The sequence below is a fragment of the Ochotona princeps genome, chromosome 6 (assembly GCF_030435755.1).
Source record: "Ochotona princeps isolate mOchPri1 chromosome 6, mOchPri1.hap1, whole genome shotgun sequence".
Lineage (NCBI taxonomy): Eukaryota > Metazoa > Chordata > Mammalia > Lagomorpha > Ochotonidae > Ochotona > Ochotona princeps.
In genome coordinates, this window is record NC_080837.1 from 34,554,620 (window position 1) to 34,568,303 (window position 13,684).

The window sequence follows — 13,684 nt, forward strand, 5'->3', positions numbered from 1 at the left end:
CCACAAACAGGGAGCTGGATGGGAAGTGGAGCTGCCAGGATTAGAACCGGCGCCCATATGGGATCCCGGGGCTTTCAAGGCGAGGACATCAGCCGCTAGGCCACGCCGCCGGGCCCTATTTGCTTATTTTTAAGAAGATTTATTTTTATTGGAAAGTCAGATATACAAAGAGGAAGATTCTTCCATCCACTGATTCTCTCCCCAAGTGGCCGTAAAGGCTGGAGCTGAGCCAGTTTGAAGCCAGGAGCCAGGAGCTTCTTCTGGGTCTCCCATGCAGATGCAGGTCTCCCACGCTTTGGGTCATCTTTCATTGCTTTCCCTGGACCACAAGCAGAGAGCTGGATGGGAAGCGGGGCAGCCAGGACACGAACTGTCACCCAGATGGGATCATGGTGCGTGCAAGGTGAGGACTTCAGCTGCTAGGCTACCACATTGGGCCCTAAATTTGCTTATTTTTACCTGAATGTCAGTTATTGAGAGAGACCCCCCATCTGCTGATTCACTCCCCAAATGGCCACAATGACCATAGTCAAACCCACCATTGCTGTCTTCTGGTAACCTCAGCACACTTCCATACTACACGCAAGCTCAGCACCAATCGCTAGTTTTCTCATAAGCATTTGCACATCTCTTGAACTCCTGCCACTTGATTAGTAAGACACTGACAATCACAGGGCAGTCGCTGAAATGCTTTCTTTGTGCAAGATATTTTGCTAGTTTACTTCTAAGTTCCTCTTACAATCTAATAAAACTGAATTATGTAGTTCTACTCCATCTGATTTGAGGTTTTTCTAGATCTGCACCATGAAGACTGATTTTCTGAAAGAGATCAGTTCATTAAATGTTTATGCATATTCCTCACACTCCCCATTTAGTGAGCTGATAAAATTTTTTAGGTGAAAGATTTAATACAGCACTCCTATTTAACAATTATTAGCCCAATAAAATGATTTCTTCTCTACACTATTTTTCATTGATTTTTTTACATTATTCAAACAAGTACTGAACACTTTCTTTGGGCTGGATATAGTACTAGGGCCCAGGGAAGTTGGAGAAAGAGAGGCAATGTCCCTAGAACTCACATTCCGGTGCCTTTGAAACATTTAAAGCAGGAAGAGTGGCAGCACTGTGACACGGCGGGCTAAGCGGCCACTGTGATCCAAGGATCCTATGTGGGAGGGCCAGTCCCAGCTGCTCTGATTCTAACCCAGCTTCCTGTTAATGTGCCTGGGAAGGCGGTGGAAGATGGCCCAAGCACCTGGGCAAATGCTATCCATGTGAGATATCTTCAGGATGAAATTCTTGCCTTTCAGTCTGATTGAGATCTGTCTGTGGCAGTCATCTGGGGAGTGAGCCAGCAGTGGAAAATCTCTCCTTCTGTCTCTCTCTCTTTCTCTCCCTTCAGTCATCCTGCCTTTCAGATAAATAAATCAATAAACGAATAAGAATCGGAAGAGTAAACTTCAAGGTATGAGGAAGGAATTAGCTAGCCAAACACATCAGGAAAGTTCAGGAGTAGAAGGCCCGGTGTGGTGGCCTAGTGGATAAAGTCCTTGCCTGCATGCACTGCGATCCCGTATGGACGCCATTTCTAATCCTGGCAGCTCCACTTCTCATCCAGCTCCCTGCTTGTGGCCTGGGAAAGCAGTCGAGGACAACCCAATGCCTTGGGACTCTGCACCCGCGTGGGAGACCCGGAAGAAATCCCTGGCTCCTGGATTCAGATCAGCGCAGCACCGGCCGTTGTGGCCACATGGGGAGTGAATCATCGGATGGAAGATCTTCCTCTCTGTCTCTCCTCCTCTCTATATATCTGACTTAACAATAAATCTTTATAAAAAAAAGTTTAGGTGTAGAGCGAACTGATTACAATGTTATTCCTTCCCAACAAAACCCTGTGGGACCAGGAATTCATCCTTGTATTGAAATAACCTTATGCTGCAGGAGAAACTGGTTCAGTCACAAAACTCCAGAGACTCAGGCCCGGCGCGATAGCATAGTGGTTAAAATCCTCAGCTTGCACGCGCCGGGATCTCATATGGTCCCCAGTTGTAATCCCGGCGCCCTGCATCCCATCCAGCTCCCTGCTTGTGGCCTGGGAAAGCAGTCGAGGACGGCCCAAAACTTTGGGACCCTGCACCCGTGTGGGAGACTCGGAAGAGTTCGTGGCTCCTGGCTTCAGATCGGCACAGCACCGGCCATTGCAATCACTGGGGAGTGAACAATCGGATGCAGCCCAGCTGGAGCGACCCACAATAACCCCCACCAGGCCCACCCCCTACCCTGGTTTGCCAGTATGTGTAGCAGACTAGTCCAGTCTGTCCCACACCCCATTTGGCTCTCGAATGTGTCAATAGGTATTAAAGCTTAGTTCCATCTAACCAGCTCCACTATGCAGCCCCCACACTTGCTGTTGGGTCTGTCTAACCACCCCAGCCCCAGTCCTAGTTTTCGTGCCCTCCAGTGGGAGTGGTAACCCAAGAGGGAGGAGCCCACTATTTCCCTCCCAGGCCTCTCCCACTCCCAGATTATGCACTCTCCAGGTAGTTCTGTGGTTTGACTTGACAGAATTAGACCCCAGTGCCAGCTTCTGCCAGCTGATGCCTGTGGCTGAGCCCAAACAACCCTCACCCACTCTGGTTTTGTTTGCACCAGTAGGAATAATCCGCCCAGCCTGGCTTTTCCCTGATCTAGTCCACATGAGGTGCACAGGTGTTATAGCCCTGTTTAGTCTTGTCTGCCCCCAACCCAGCTCACACTCTCCAGTGGGAGTAGCTGTCCAGCAAGGGAACCACCCCTTATTTAAGCCTCAACTTTTTAAAAGTATTTCACGAGATATGACAAACTGAGTTTCCTTTTTCTTTAACTCAATTACACTCTTATCCTCTTCACTGGGATGATTTTGGCTAGTAGGTGTTGGAAACAGAAGTGCTGTTACTAAACTGCTGTGAGTGAGAGCATTTGATTAATTTAATCTTCTTGCCTTTATTTCCATTTGAAAAGGAGGCAGTGATTAACCCAAGTGACAATGATGTGTAGAATTTTAAGCTCTGTAAAAGAGATGCATTTTAGGACAGGCAACAATTAACTTAGCAGTAGTTCTCAACCCTTACTGCACATCAGAACTATTCAAATTTTTTTTTTAAATGTATTTATTTTATTTTTATTGGAAAGTCAGGTATGCAGAGAGAAGGAAAGACATAGAGGAAGATCTGTCTGCCAATTGACTTCCCAAGTGGCCACAATGGCCAGAGTTGAGCTGATTTGAAGCCAGGAGCCAGTAGCCTCTTCTGGGTTTCCCATGCGGGTACAGGGTCCCACCCAATGCTTCAGGCCATCCTTGACTGCTTTCCCAGGCCACAAGCAGGGACCTGGATGGGAAGCGGGGCTGCTGGAATTAGAACCGATATCCATATGGGATTGCAGTGCATGCAAGGCGAGGAGGTTAGCCACTAGGCTACTGCGCCAGGCCCTCGAAATGTTTTCAAAAGTTGCTTATTGGGCCCGGTGTGGTAGTGTAGCACATGTGGTGCCAGCATCCCATATGAGCGTTGGTTCAACTCACAGCTATTCCACCTCCCATCCACCTCCCTGCTTATGTCCTGGGAAGGCAACAGAAGATGACCCAAGTCATGCATGTTGGAGACCTGAAAGAAGCTCTGGGCTTCTGGCTTTGGACTGGCTCAGCTCTGACCACTGTGGTCAGTGGGGGAGTGAACCTGAGGGTTAAGGGGACTGAACCAGTGGGAGAAAGACAAATTATCTGACTGTCTCTTTCTTGCTGCCTGTAAGAATGAAAAAAAAATTAAATGAAAATGTAAAGCTATGCAGCTGGTTAAAAACAGAGCCAGGATAAACTTTATTTATGTACTGAGGATTTATTTACTTACTTTGAAAGTCAGTTACACATAAAGAGAAATCATTTGACCTCTTGTTCACTCTCAAGATGACTGCAGCAGCCAGCACTGTGCCAGGCTGAGGCTGGGAGCCAGGAGCTCTAGCTGGGGCTCCTAGGTGGGCACAGGAGCCCAAACATTTAGGCCACTCTTCCACTGCCTTTTTCCAGGTATTAGCAGATAGCTGGGTTGGAAGTAGAGCAGGTGGGACACAAACTTTCACTCAAGTAGGATGTGGATGCCTCAGACAATGACCATCCTCTATGCCACAGCACTGGTTCCAGGACAAACTTTAAATGACTTAAATATTAGAATATTTTAAGAGTCTGAAATTTTTTTTGTTAACCTTTTGAAATTTAATTAATTCATTTATCAATGAGCAAAGCATACATTTTAAGATTGTCATATAAATGACAAAAATACAAACAAGACAGGAAAGGTGCAAAAAGGAAAGCAAATCTGGCCTTTTTTTGGTCATTTTTTTCTACCTTGAATAACACTAACTATCATCTTCCACAAGATGGCAGTATTTCATACTTTTCAACAAATTCCCTCACTACTTCCCCCAAGCACGGACTCCTTGTCCAGCCCAGAGTTGGCTAGAAAAATTCAAGTCTCCCAGTGGCTGACTCAGTCCTGGGTCCAGAAATGCCAGATCAAAGCCAGATTTCCAATGTATGAAAAAACCAAAAGTGCACAAAGAGCTACACCAGACAAAACTGTAACTGTGGAGAAATAGGAAATACTCATGGACTGAGAAATCTTAAGGAAGCACAAAGCAGAGGGCTTCCTGTAGCTTTCTATTAGTTTTCCATCTCCTGAAAGTCCCAGAAGGGCTGGGATCCAGTTCCGTGAAAGCAGGCATTCAATTCTCTCAAGTGCAAAATCTTCCCTTTGTAATAAACTGAGTCCTGCATTGGCATGGCCTGGGGTGGTTCTGTGACCATTTCTGCTAGCTCCCTGGAGCCTGGGGGTGTGGGCTTGCAGGGGCCAGGGGTACAGCACAGGTGGGGGCATGCAAGCACCGAGAAGCTCAAGTCTAGGCAGACAGAGCAAGTCTGGGGATTTCCGAAGGTGCTTGATCCTGTGGCAGGCGAGGGGAGGAGAGCATCCCAGGTTAGCATGCTGACCTAGTGGGCTGGTGGACCAGGCTTGGGGAACTTTGAATGGGCCTGGATCTTGGGTGTGTAAGGTTCTAGGCCAGCACACGTGCCAGGATCTTGGGACCCTGGTGGGCAGGAAGAGCTTCAGGACAGCACTCCACGTCAAAAGGCTGGACTGGGGGACCCATGCGCTCTTGGAAGCAAAAAGGAGCAGGGGGAGGTTGGAGAGGGAGGACCACTGAGCAAGTGAGTTACAGGTGAAGAATGACTTCTGAGGGACTCCCAAGACAAGGCCACTGTAACTTCAGATAAGCGAGGGGACAGAAACCAGGCAGTTTGGAGGGGAGAGGCTGGACGACCTTGCACTAGCCCATGTGGGAGACCAGAGCTGGGCTGGTTAGCATGGATCACAGCCAACCACTGCTCACTGATGCACACTAAAGCTAGGGCTGGGAGCCTGCCTGGTAAGGCTAGATCATGATACCTGCCAATGAGAGTTGGAAGAGGGGACAGGTGAAGTTAGGGTGGGATATGACACTAACCAGCACATGAGTGAACCAGAGCGAGGGTCAGATTCTGTGGAATATGTGAGTTCACCCCTGTGGAACTGCAATGTCTGCTGGCTTCAGAGCTGGAGGTAGTTACAGGCTGAGCTAGGTATGACCATGGAGCCCTCTGACACTTGGGTACTGGGGTTGACAACAGTTTGGGCAGATCCAGGCTGCAGCACCTATAGTCATACCCAAAAAGGGTGTGGCATGGGCCGGGCCACAAAATCCACTAGCTCATACAAAGGCTGGGACGGTGGGAGCAAACTATGCTGGGTAAGGACCTAGCATCCACTGGCACATATGAGATCTGGGTCTAGGGGTGGACCTGGTGGGGGAACTTGGGAAACTCTCCTGGTGGGCTGAAGCCCCCACTGGTGAGCATGTGATTCAGACCTGGGTGTTGGTCAGGTTGGGCAAAGCCAACCTATCAACAAGAGTGTGGGTTTGTTCTGGAGGACGGTGGACCAGGCAGGACCAGGCCAATTTTAGCACACTGGCGTGTGCAGGAGTCAGGATGGTGTGCGAGACATGTCAGACTAGGCTATCAGAGATACTGGTTTGCAGGAGTCAGGGATGAGTGCAGACTGAGCAGGGCCAGGTTGCAGCACCTGTCAGCGAGAGTTGGGACTGGGGGCGAGCCAGGAGAGGCCAGGCTACAGCATCCAACAGCAAAAGACAGGGAGGGGATAAGCTATGCTGGACTGGGTCAGAGCAACCACTGGCATGCTCAAGATCTGTGGCTGGGAACGGGCCTGATTGGGGAGCTAAGTGGCTGCCCCAGCTGGGTGGTGGTTCCCACTGGTGAGCAGGACAGTCAGAATGGGGGTGGTGAACTGGGCTGGACAAGGTTACAATATACCTTGGCATGGGTGTGGACTGGGTCTGGGGTGTACCAGACTGGACTAGACCCAAGCACCCACTGGTGTTTGCAGGAGCCAGGGAGGATGTAGGAGGGGCTGGGCTAGGTCTGTGCCCCTGCTGAGCCATGTGAGAGCTGTGTCTAGATGTGGATCAAGTATGGCTGGGGTGTAGCACCCAACAGTATGAAATGGAATAGCTGTAGGCTCGCTGGGTAAGGACAGGAGGTGGGCCAAGTCAGGCTAGACCAAGAACCCATCAGTGTGTGTGAAATCTGCCACTGGGAGGAGACCTGATAGCGGAGTTTGGGGAACTCCTGTGCCAGGACACAGTCGCTGCAGGTGAGTGTCAGAATCAAGATTGGGATCAGCTCAGACCAGGCCAGGGTACAGGACATGTTGATATACATGTTGGTCAGGTCTGGGGGTGGACCAAGTTGGGCCAGTTCATAATACCCACTGGCAGAAGTGAGAACCAGGATGGTTACCCACTCACCAGCAGGATAGGCTGGGTTAGGCCACAACACTAGCCAGTTCACATTAGGGCCGGAACGGGGGCGGGGGGGTGGGCTGGACTTCACTGGAATGCCCACAACATGAGCTGGAACTGGAGGCAGGGTGGGTGGGGCCAGGTTACAGCACCATTCGGCATATGTCAAAGTGGTGCAGTCCATGTACCCACAAGCACACTGGAGACCCAGGGAGGGGGTGAGGTGCAAGCTCAGTAGAGGGGTTGTAGGAACTCCCCTACTGGGTCACTACTCCCACTGGCAAGCATGAGAACTGGAATTGCAGGCAGAACAGGCTGGGCAGGGGTACAACACCTGTTGACCTGCATGTGAACTGGATTAGGGGGAGACCCAGTGCCTACTGGTACATGCATAAGCCAGAGTAAGTGCTAGCTGGTTGAGCTTTGCTGCAGAATCAGCCTGCAAGTGCTGGGACTGGGGGCAAATCCTGTCAAACTAGGCTACAGAACCACCTGACGAATGCAAGATCCGGGACTGGGAGTGGGCCCAGTAGGGAAACTGGGCACCTCTCTGACGTGCTGCAACTTCCATAGGAGAGCATGAGAAAAAGGGATGGAGAAGCGCCTTGCTAGACAGGTGGCAGCAGCCTCTGGCATAAGTGTGGACTGGATATTGGGTTCGGTTGGATTGAGCTAAGCTTCACTGTCCATTGATATGTACAAGAGCTGAATGGGATATAGGACAGACTAGACCAGTCTGCTGCACATATTGGCAAGCACAGGAAGCAGGGCTGGGAGCGGGCCTAGTGTGGGGTCATTGGGGTCACTCTAACTAGGTTGCAGCTCTTCCTGGTATACGTAAGGGCCAACTGTGTAGTGAGCAGGGTTGGTCTGGGCCACAGCATCTATTGGTTTGCAGAAGAGATGGGGCTGGAGACAGGACTGTTCCAGCAATTGCACACTAGTGTATCTTGTGTAGGCTGATGTGGGTGACGGACTGAGCCAGGTCACATACCGGTAAGCACACACATGAGTCAGATCTGGGATCACTTCAGACAGGACTTCTTTGGAGATTCGCGCCCCCCCCCCCCCCCCCCCCCCCCGCTCAACTGAACAGCAGGACTCTGAATTCCACCCATGGGGAGAATTGCAGGATCTGGGGTCTGACATTGGAGTGCATGTGTTAGAGCTGGGCCTCCTCCGTGGCTTAGACAGAGTAGTGGATTGCATACCCTAATGCACATGGAGGATATGGCAATCCATGGGAGCTTGCAGAGGACAGTTGGTAGGAAAACAGGAAGGAAGGAAGGAGAGCAGAACAAATTGGCCAAATATCCCAGCCAAAGTTGAGTCCTTGGAGGGATTTCCTTATCCCTGGGTTGGTGAAATCAACAGCACTTCAGAACTATTGAAACCACTCAAGCAGAAACCTCAGAGCATGTTCCACACCACGGACCCTGGGATGACACTGGGTGGCTATTCCACAACCCCGGATACTGAAGTAGTGGGGATGCTGGTTGCAGCTTTTCCCTTTATCTCCCCCCTTTCCCCAGATACAGGAAGAAGGAAAAAGAAAATGTGGAAACAATGGTCTCACCCACTTTCCCTTAATCCTCGACTCTTCCCACTCAAATCAGCTATGTAAACATCATCAAAAATAAAATTTAAAAAAGTTTTTTTTTAAATAAACTGGATCCACTCAAGGGATTCCACACAATTTTTTGACTTTGGAGCCTCTGGGTTACTGAAAGTGTCTGTTTCTTTTTCTGTTTATTTGAAAGGCAGAGAGGAGAGAGATCATTCTTCCACTACTGCCTCCACCTCCCTAATCCCACAAGACCATACCAACGCCAGGAGTCAAGAATCCAATCCCCATTTCCCACGTGGGTAGTGATGGTCCAAGAATTTGGTCCTTTGAAATCCATGCATAGATTTGTCTCAACATCTGTTTTTCTAAGCTCATCTAATTTTTAAATTTTTAAAAATTCCATTTTAGTTATTTTAGAGGCAGAGTCACCAACAGAAAGAGACACAGAGAGGTTTTCCATCTGCTGGTTCGCTCCTTAAATAGCAACAGTGGCAGGAGCTGAACTGATTTGAAACCAGGAGCCAGGAGTTTCTTCCAGGTCTCCCACATGGGTGCGGGGGCCCAAGACTTTGAGCCCTCCTCTATCTCCTTCCCAGGCCTTATGTAGTGAACTGGATCAGAAGCAGAGCAACTGGAACATGAACTGACACAAATATGGTATGCTGGCTCCAAAGGTGGATGCTTAGTCTACTGTGCCATTGTGTCAACTCCACCATGACCATTTTTAAAAAAGACTTATTGTATTTATTAGAAAGAAAGAATGACAGAGAGAGGGGAAAGAGACAGAGAATGAAATATTCCATTGCTGCTTCACTTCCCAAATGGCTGCAACAACTGGGGCTGGTCCAGGCAAAATCCAGGAGCCAGGAGTACCATCTTAGTCTCTCCCACATGGATGGCAGGGGCCCCAGGACTTAGCCATCATCTGCTGCCTTCCGAGGTCATTGACAGGGAGCTGAACCAGAGGTAGAGCTGCTGGGACTTGAACCAGGACTCTGATATAGGATGCTAGCGTAGCATGCAATGGTTTAACCCTCTGTGCTGGCCCTCTCATGATCTTATTGAAGATTTCTCATAGGTATCAATTTCAGATTTTTTTTTTTCACCAAAATAAAGTTAAAACTGGAGTTTCCACAGATGTTTTACATTACCCTTCTTTGCCTGTGGCTTTAAATTTTAATGAGGTGGTATCTTGGGGGAAAAAGTTCTTAAAAGGTCATAATGAAATAAAAGTTCAGAAATATTAGTCTATGATGACCATGTGATCTTCATCAAGTCTACTGCAGAGGGTCTTCAGGTGACAGTTAAGACGCTGGTGTTGGGTCCCTGGCCTCGTGGCAGAGGTAGGTACACCTCTGCTTGTGGTGTCGGTCTTCCTTGGAGATGCCAGTTTGAGATTTGGCTGCTCCACTTCCAATCCAATCCTGCTAATGCAGCTGGGAGAGCAGTGGAAGATGGGCCCAGGTGCTTGGGCCCTGTGTGTGGGAGACCTAGGAGAAGCTCCTGGCTCCTGGTTTTGGCCTGGCCCAGCCCTGGCAATTGCATTCATTTGGGAAGTGAACCTAGATGGGAGATCTCTGTATCTATCTTTTTCCACGCTCCTCTCTAACTCTGCCTTTCAAGACTTTCAAGTAAATAATAAATCACTAAATCTCTTACACTCTTACATTGTGTGTAATGAAGTGAGTTAAGCTTCTGCTCGGGGTGCCTTTGTCCTGTATTAATGCTGGTTCTAGTCCATGTTCCTCTGCTTCTAATCTGCCTTGCCTCCTGCTAATGTACCTGAGAAAGCAAGGTATTGCGTGTTGCGTATTGTGAGCAAGATCATGCCAGACAAGTCTGGGGTTTATTAAGGAGTCTGTATTAGCCAAGCTTGGTGATAACAGAATCCACTAGAAATAGCAAATCACAAGTCCATATAGCAATCAAGTCACTTGTAACCCCAAGACGAACAAATGGTCATTACCCTGACGTCCATCTGTTAAACTGAAGACTTATGTCCCAGCTTCCCCAGCAATATAAGTTATCCTAAGAGACATACAGTGAATAACCTGGACACACTTACAAAGCTGCATTCACCTTTCCCTGGCTTCTCTGCCCACATTCCATCGCTGCTAGGCCTCACCTCTCCTGGAACTCTTGATAGTACACAAATTAGAGATACGAAGCGTCTTAGCATTGATATCTTCACTATCTCACCCACACAGTGAACAGAGGGTGAGGAATGCAGATACACAGGGGCCATGATAGGTAAGCATCACAGGTGGGCAGGAGGGAACACCTAGATGGTGGGGATGGAGTGTGTTCCAAGCTTGTGACCCTGAATTAGCTGCCTACTCTACCACACAAGGAACTTGAGTTTCTGCCACCTTTGTGGTCATAGTTGTTGTGGTCATTTGGAGAAATAAACCAGTTGAATGGAAAATCTTCTTCCCTACCTGCTCCCTGTCATTCTGCTTTTCAAATGAATCAATAAAACTTAAAAATGAAAAGATTACCTGTGCCCCACATCAGAAAATCTGGTTTTCCTTGGCTCTGTTCTAACTTCCAGTGGTTATAGATAAAGTAACTGGGTTCCTGAAACCCGTGTGATAATTTCCAGTTCCCAGCTTGGGCCCCGTCTTGGCCCTAACTGCAGACATCATGGGTATCTCTACCTCTCACTCACTCCCTCTCTGTCTCTCTCAAATATATACATGAAAGTTTGAAGTCACTTAGTTAATTAAAACACTGATACCCAAATCTAGTTAGAGATTCTAATCCAATGGGTGGAATGCACACATTAGTCCTTGGAACAGAGAGCTCCTAGGTAATCGCTAACTTGCAACAATTAAGACCACTGAACCAGACGCTCTCAAAGACAAAGCACCACTGTGTTCACCTCTACCCATCCTGGGAGAGGTGCCCCAGGAGCAGCAGAGAATAGCACAGAGAACTGGATGTGACTTGTACCAGGCACCACCCACTCCTGCTTTGCAGGAGCTGTTCTGGCCTCACCCCAAGTAACACAAAGCTAGGCTCATCAAAAAGAGATGGCTAAGCAGTCACAGCCTTCTGGTGTCTTTTTGTTTTGGACAAGGTGATAAACACCGCTGCCCATTGTGAATCAGGTTTTCTTTTCTTTTCTTTTTTTTTTTTCTTTCTGCCCGTTGAGTAACTCATTTGGGCCCCCTCCCTGAGATGGTGTATAAAGGACATCACTTCCACCATTTTCTCAGGCCTTTCCTTCCATAGAGCCCCCTTTGGTTGCTATGGCAGAAGACTTCTCTTTCATTCCTTAAAAAAAAAATCTTATTTTGCATACTGAAAAGAAAAAAGAAGAAGAGGTGGCTAGTCCCTACTGAACTTAATCATTTCCACGTCAGGACATGTAATTTGAATGCAGAGGGTCCTGTATGACTCATTTGGAAAACCTAGGAAGGAAGGAGAATGGTTATTCCTGGACTAGTACTCATGGTCAACATTTTCTGTACAAATGTAATTTGGAAATCACTTCTATCTTAAGCTCCTAAAAAAATTCCAAGTTCTTATTGAGTGAGTTAAAAAAGCTATTTCAGCAAGACATCTTCTTTTTATATCTAGGGAAACTACATTCTGGAGGCCGACTTTCACGTGGATTGTAAAAGTTAAACACTAACTTAAAGACTAACGAAAAATAATTAAGAAAGCACTCTCTCCTTAGCATGGAAAGGGACCTTGATCTGGGCTAAACTACAATGACATGGGATTATTCAGACTAAATTTAGTCATTAGATGGTTCAATACTTATTCCTTCGTGAAACATCACTCAGAATTGGCAATGATAGGACTGGATTTTAATGAAGTGACTCCATTTTCAGTCAGAAAGTCAAAAACAGTAATGTGTTAATTACCAAGGCTACACTTTGGGTTTTCCTTTTATACATGCTCACAGTCAGAGGATCTGATTTATTCAGAAATATGAACTAAGAGGTAGAGATCAGCTTTTCTGATAGGAGTTTTCATCTGAACACCCAGTTTAAGGGCAAGGGTGCAGCCACTTACAGGTATTATCTGTGAAATTTCTCAAAGCAGGAAAATAAAATTTCTGGGAAACTCTCCATGAGAAGGAGTCTGGTAGTTGGCACAAGTTGACTAATGCTCACAACTAGGTTGTCAACACTATGTTGGTGATTCTGGCAGACGCACAAATGAAAAACATGAAATGTTTAAGGTTATTAGTAGACACAAAGCAGTATTCAAAATGAGGATATGGAAAAAATGTGAATCTGAGAGGCCTCAAATCCTAGCTCATCTATAATCCATCTTAAGTCTTAACTCTCTCTCTCTAAAAAAAAAAAAAAGAAGTCTTAACTCTCTGTCTCCAATTTCTTTCCAGCTTTAAATTGACAAAAGCTGTATACATTTATCATGAGTAACATGATGTTTTGAACCACATGTATATTGTGACATACTTCAGGAAGGTTAATTAAAATGTTCACTTCAAACTTGTTTCTGATTTCTAAGAATGCCAACATTGTATTGAGAACCCTTTTCAGAGTGTCTGCTAGCCCCAGTTACTGAGTTGGAGAAAGCTCATGGTACTGCTTCCCTAGCTCAGCTGATTGGATGACAGGTGGATACCTGAGCTGAAAGATGAGCTAATTATATTCCCCTCTCTGCAAATTTAGTGTTGAATGCAGTCTTTGGTTGGTTTGCATTAGGCCCTGGAGTTATTTCAAAGTCAGAGTTAGAGAGAGGAGAGACAGAGATTTTTCCATCCACCATTTCACTCCCCAAGTGGGCACAACATTTGGGACTGGGCTGGTCCGAAGTCAGGGATCATCTGCTGCTTTCCCAGGCCATTAGCAGGAAGCTGGACTGGAAATGGAGTCCATATACGATGTTGGCACCACAGGAGGAGGCTTACCCGACTATGTCAAGTGCCTCAACATTAATCTTTAGAGAAACGAAAGAAGATACAATTGAGCCCAGAAGAGTTAAAAAGAATGTCAGTTCCTGACTCAAGTTCCACATGAAGTCCTTGAGAAACCAGCTCTCCTGTCAGCTTAAATTTCACTGATATATATACACACATATACACACAAATATATCAAATATGCCTAAATATGTATTAGGCATCATCTGCTTGTGTACAATGCTAGTTTGGATGGAATTCTGATCCTCCCAAACAATCATCCCTGATTGAGATAGTGTTACTGTACACAGAATGGCTACAATCCAAGCAGAATAAACGCCACA